Raw genomic sequence first — 6,694 nt, forward strand, 5'->3', positions numbered from 1 at the left:
ATGCCTGGTGGGAGCGACTTTTTTAAAAAGACAGAACTTTGGGGCTGGAGAGATGGCTTAGCAGTTAAGAGCACTGACTTCCCTTGCAGGGGACCTGGGTTTGATTCCCAGCACCCACATGATGGCTAGCAAGCATCTGTAACTCCGGTTCCAGGGACTCTGATGCCCTCTTCTGATCTCTTCAGGCACTGCATGACATGAGTGCACCTACTTACACAAAGGCAATGCAGCTCATACACATAAAGTAAAAATAATAAATAAAATATATTAAAAAAGAAAGAACACTTGATGAAGAAAGTGAGCTATACAGAGATAGGAGAGCAGTGTACCCAGATGGAAGAAACAGCAAGTGTAAGGGTCCTGAGGCAGGAGCTTGTCTGTGTAACAAGGAGGCCAGAGAATAAAAACAGCTCGTCTGGTAGAGTGCTTTGCCTGGCATGCCTTGGGTTCAATCCCCACGACAGCGTAAATTAATTCAAGCCTGGCCTGGGTGATAAGAGACCCTGTCTTTAAAAAAAAAAAGAAAAAAAAAAGAAAGGAGACTATTGGGAGATGAGCTCAGAGAGTTGTGGGGACTAGGCCATGTAGGACTCTGAAGAACAAGGTACGTGTGGTGGTTTGAATGGGAATGTCCTCTATAGGCCCCAAGTATTTGGACATTTTGTTCCCAGTTGGTGGTGCTGTTTTGGGAGGTCTTAGAAGGTGTGGCCATGCTGGAGGAAGCACGTCGCTGGGGGTGGGCTCAGAGAGTTCTTAAGCCTTGCTGGATCTCCAGTCGCTCTCTTCCTTCCTGTGCCTGCTTGAAGATGTGAGCTCTCTGCTTATGGAACCGTAAGCTCAAATAAACTCTTCCTTCTTTAAGTGCTTTGGTCAGTGTTTCTATCACAGCAACAGAAAAGTGGGAAGCCATGAGGGGCAAGACCTGAGGTTCAGGGAAGAACTCTGCTTTCTGCCGAAGACAGTCATGTTCTCCCAAGCCAGCCCAACGTTTTGAAGTTGTCCTCTACAAAGTCCATTTGCAGAAGCCTCCCAGTCAGGTCAGGTCTAGTGGTACACACCTTTAGTGCCAGCACTTAGGAGGCAAATCCCTGAGTTCAAGGCCAGCCTGGTCTACGTAGAGAGTTCAAGGCCAGATGGGGCTACAGGAGACCCTGTCCCAAAATCAAACCAAAACCAAAATGAAACCAAACAACACACACAGACACACACACACACACACACACACACACACACCCCTTCCCAATCAAGTTACAAAAATTAATCACACACACAAAAATCTCATTTTGTGTTGGGTCCCATGCACTGCTGTTCTGGGCAGCATGCTGCCTGTGGGCCAAAGGTTGAACACGCCCTCAGGAGCCTTCTCTGCCTTTGAACTCACAGAACTTAAGGAAAACAGCTGGATTTTTCACTTGCCGTTGAAGCTCATGTGAGGCCTAAGGATAGGCCCCTAATTCAACTTTGCAAATGGGAATGGAGGCCTCCATGTCCCCACTGATCAGGTGGTGAAGAGCTCCCTCAGTCAGTTCCAGACCATGACCCTCTCTTCCCCTGTGGCAGCGTTTGAGTCGAGCACCTCACAGATGCTAGGGAGGTGAAAAGTCTGTGGTCATTTGTGGGGGATTCTAACAGGCTTATGGCTCAAGTTCATTGGTTCTCTCAGATGTAAGTGGCCCCTCAGGTGCTGCAGATCCTCTCCTTGGTTCCCCAGGTTCCAGGGTCTTGGCCTTTTAAGAACTGTCTCCCTGGCACAGCATATGGCAGGCAGGAATGGGTGGAAGCTGCATCCATAAGGCTCAGCCACCTTGCCTCCAGTCTTGGCTAGCCTTTGGTGTGAGCAATGTCAGTAAACTGTCCTGTAAGGTGGGGGAGGTGGGCTCTGCTACTTTTGGGAGAAACAAGCCAGAGTGGAGTATGCAGCCCTATGTATAAAAGTTCCTTTTCAAAAGTAAACCTGAAACTCTGGGTGATAGGAACCAGGCTGGATCCTCCTGCACTCAACCCTGGGGGTGGGGACGTAGGTCACCTTGGGGAGTACCGCAGTGTCCGCCATGTGGGAGACTTACCCTCTCCTGTGTGCAGTACTCCTGCAGAAAGGAACAAGTCTGCTGGCAGCTCTGCTGTAGCTGAGAAGGACTAGCTGGGCCACTGAATCCCTGTCATACACATTTGGGTTGTCCATCTTTTCTCCATGGTGGGTGGAAGGAGCCGTTTCCCTGGCATCCTCCATAGACGCTCAGGGAGATAATGATGCCATCACCTTGCCATGCTGAGCAGTTTGGGGAAGTCACGTGGAGACGCATGCTTTTTAAGAAGGCTTTAGGGACTGTTAATAGCCGGCTGAGCAGGGCACAGGAAGAGTGTATTCCATGACAGGCAGCCAGCTGATGAAATATTAAAGCTGCCACTGTGTTCAGGGAACATTCTTAATGATTCTGTCAGCTATCTGGGCCAGTGGTCAATGGACAGCGAGCTTTGGGCTTTATCAAAAATAGTTAATGGGTGCTAGCAAGAGATGCTGGGAGTGTTCAATGGGGGCCACGCCCCAGGCTGACTCATAAACCATCTCTAATCTCCACAACAACCCAGGATAGGTGCTGTACTTACCCCACTTCACAAATGAGGAAAATGAGGCTGGCCCCAGACTTCCAAGCTAATGTAAAACCTGACCTGAAACCTAGGGTTGTGCCATGGAGCCCAGGCTTGCTTCTACCCTTCCTTGCCAAAAACAAAACTTGAAGAAAACCAAAATCTGCCCATCCACTATAAAGGGTAAAACCAAAAGGCTCTTCATTCCTCCAGACTCCAGGCCAGGCACAACTGCCACTCTAGCTTCTTGGGCTGCCTTCTCACCGTATAGAACACATACATAGGCGTGCACATGTTCATGTGTCTCCTCGCGTGCTTATAGAATGGGTGTGCACTAGCCTCAGGATTTGCACCTGGCTTTCTTTACTAAACACTTCTTTGAAGGTTCTAGTCAGGTCTCAAAGAAAACTGCCTGACATTTTGATACTGGGCAATATGCCTGTATGCTACATCCTGAGTCTGGTGGGACCAGGCAGATACAGGCTACATGGAGAAAGGGGTCAGGGCAGAGCTGTGGTGACAGGCTCTGGAGAGTGAAGCAGCATTGAGAGGCAAATTCATCTGTGAAGTATGCTTACTGTTCTTAACCATTTTACTGTCACATAAAGCACACATAGAAACCCCAAGATAAATTCTGAGCTTAAGCTTGGCAAACTTTTAATAGGCAAATGTTCTTACAATGGTCCCCAAAGCAGGAAGCAGAGCCCACAGCAGGCCTAAGTGAGTCTGTAATCAGATAAAGAGCTCTTGTTTGCCAGACCTGAGTCTAACACAGCTTTAGAAAAAGTTTTAAATTTCAGAAGTAGATTGTTGCCTTTTTTGCTTTATTTTGTTTTTTTGAGCCAGGGTCTTACTATGTAGCCCAGGTACGCCTAGGACTTGTAATCCTCTTGTCTCAGCCTCCAAACCTGAGTTACAGAGCTCCCCCGCCCCCCCAATTTTTTTTTTTTTGTCTTTTTTGAGACAGGGTCTCCCTGTAGCCCCAGCCGGCCTGGAACTCCCTATGTAGATTAGGCTGGCCTTGACTCACAGAGATCTGCCTGCCTCCCTCATGCTGGGATTAAAGGCATGCACCACCATGCCCAGCCCCAAAGATCCACTTTTTGAATGTGTGTGAGTATGTGTGTGTGCACTTGGGTATCACTCTCTGCCTTATCCCTTTGACAAAGCATATCTCACTGAACCTGGAACTAGGGGCTGTTAGCAAGTCCCAGAGATCCTCCTGTCTCCACCCCCAACAGTGTTGGGATTATAGTCCTGTGTGGCCATGCCTGGCTTTTTACAGGGGTGCTTGGGATTTGAACTCAAGTCTTCATGCTTGTGAACCAAACAGTCTTTCCTGCTGAGCCATCTCCCCCATCTCAGAGCTCTATGTTTAAAAAGGGGAAAATAATGTGCCTGTGACTGAGTGGATGAGGTGGTCCTCCTGGCTCCCAAAGCAAGTGAAGAAATGTGAGGGGTGCAAGGCCAGCTAGAGTCTCTGTGTTCCCTAGCTGCAGCTCTGCGCCGTGGGCCGGCACAGTTCTGGCACTGAGGGAATGAGCCTACGCTGAGAGACTGTCATGCTCACGGTATGACCTCTTCTCCAGGGCTGGCTGCAGCCTAGAGGTCAGTACGCTCCTGGGGACTCCCAGCTCTGTGGCCCTTGCCAAAGTGTGTGTCAGCCTCAGAGCAACACGTGCTGTTTGGTAGCTCAAAAAGGCTGAATCCTGGAAAGACCTCCTGCTCCTTCCTGGCTGGGCTGCCAGCCCTGCTGATGACCCCCTGTCTGGGGCAGCCTCATGCCCCTGCTGGGAGCCAGCCCTGCCTACCAGGATTTCTAGGCTCTGTACCTGTGGTGCAATGGACCCAGTTCTTGGTAGAAAGATGGAAAACTTCTCCAGTCAGATGAGAGGAGATGAAGCAAATGCTGAGCTACTTGAACTTGGTCCAGAGCTAGCTGTCCTTCAGAGCGAGGGGTGAGGAACATGGCCTCATCTCTTTCCCAGCATTTGGGAAAAAGTCCCAAAATACCAGAGACTGAGTGCAAATGTTCTTGTCATCTAGAGAGGAATGAGTCATGCAGAACATGTGATTTTCTAGTCCCCAAAATACTGCATATGTGCTTACATTTAGTGTCATTTTACAAGTACAACTTAAAAAGTCCTCCTCTGTTTCTGTCTCTGTCTCTGACTCTGTCTCTGTCTCCCCTCTCTCCTGAACTGAAAACGCCAACTGTAAAACCCACTGCTTCCTTTCCCGCCAAGTCTGCAGTAGCAGGGTGGTGGCAGCCGGGCCCTGTGTGCTCTGACTCGGGTCTCTCTTGGTGGCTTTGCTGCCTGAAAAACGAACCTAAAAGCTGATGAATGGGTCTTAGGAACATGTGTGCATTCAAGGAAATATTTGCAGAGGCATACATTACATTTGTAGAATGAAAGGACACTGTCTGGGCTTTGGCTGGGATGATGCCTTTGCATTGTGCTGGCAAAGAACCCAAGACAGTAATCTAGAAGCATCCTGTAGGAGCCACAGCACACTTCCTGGGTCCAGAGGGGAAGACCCAAAAGGATCACTGGCCCAGGGCCCTTTCTCTACTGCACCATGCACAGGATGGGTTTGAGACAGCTGGAATGTCAGCTTTTAGGACTGGGAAGACAGGATCATTTTCTTTCTTCTGGCAGGGAAAAGGATTGTTGGAAGACACCCAAAAGGGAGCCATAGTTACTGACAGAGCATGGTACACACGAGGCGGAGGTAGTTATTATCTAAGCCTGACAAAGAGGGAAATTACGTGGGCTGGCTTTTGCATCAAGCCACAAATATCAATCCCAAAGACTCCCAGATGAGTGTGGATGCACAGCAAGACATACCTGATACACCCTGAAGTATTCCTGTCAGACCACAGGAACCTGAAACCTGGCAATAGCTCTCTAACTGAAAGCAAGGTCAGGAGCCTAAGTCCAGGCAGGCTGAACTGGCCTGACGGTGTGTGTAAGTCAGTCTCAGATTTCCTGCCATTCATGTTAGTCCCTCTGAGCCAGAGCAGGACAGATAGACCCAGGGAGGAAGCGATGAGTTTTGTTTCACTTTTCAGTCCCTTTGCTGATGACCATCTTCCATCTGGGTAGAAACCATCTTCTAGGTCAGACAACCTGGTATGTTTTTTGTTGTTGTTTTTTAAATATTTTATTATTTTTATTTTATGTGTATGAGTGTATCGCCTGCATGTATGTGAGCGCACTCATGTCGCGCAATGCCACAGAGGTCAGAAGAGGGCTTCGGACTCCTCTGGAACTGTAGGTTAAGGATGGTTCGTAGCCACCCTGTGGATGCTGGAAATTGAACCCGGGTCCTCTGCAAGAGCAGTCAGTGCTCTTAACTGCTGAGCCATCTCTCCAGCCCCGCCCCCCACCTTTTTTTTAAGAATTTGTTTTTCAGACAGGATCTCATTTAGCCCAGGCTGGCCTCAAACTCACAGCCTTGGGGAGTGTGGGGAAGCTCATTGGCTAGCCAGTCTAACCTAATCAATGAGCTACAAGTTCAGCGAGATACCCTATCTCAATCTATATAAAAAGGTGGAGAACAATTGATACAGATACCCAACTCAGTGCACTTACACCCATACGCACAAAAGAAAAGAAAAAGAAGAAAAAGTCTGGAAATGACCTTATAATGTGACAGCATGTTAATCCAAGAGAGGAGGAGGATGAGTACTTTTAATCCGCAATATCCCTTTTTATTCCTGAAAAGCTTCCAGTTTAGGTGTTATAGTTATTAATATGGCTTAATTAGAAACTAAAACTGAAGAATTAAAAAATTACTGAAATTCACTAAAAATACAACAGTCTTCTGCATGTTAAAAACAATTACATTTTCAAAATAAGAAATATTTTTAAGTCAGGAGTAGTGGTGGACACCTTTAATCCCAGTACTCAAAGGGCAGAAGTAGGTAAATCCCTGTGAGTTTTAAAAAAAGAAATAGAACCTGGGCATAGTGGTGCACGCCTTTAATCCCAGCACTTGGGAGACAGAGGCAGGCGGATCTCTGTGAGTTCAAGGCCAGCCTGGTCCACATAGTGAGTTCCAGGACAGCTGGGGCTACAGGGAGACCCTGTCTCAAAAAGAC

This window comes from Nannospalax galili, unplaced genomic scaffold (assembly GCF_000622305.1).
Source record: "Nannospalax galili isolate Female #2095 unplaced genomic scaffold, S.galili_v1.0 scaffold1650, whole genome shotgun sequence".
NCBI lineage: Eukaryota > Metazoa > Chordata > Mammalia > Rodentia > Spalacidae > Nannospalax > Nannospalax galili.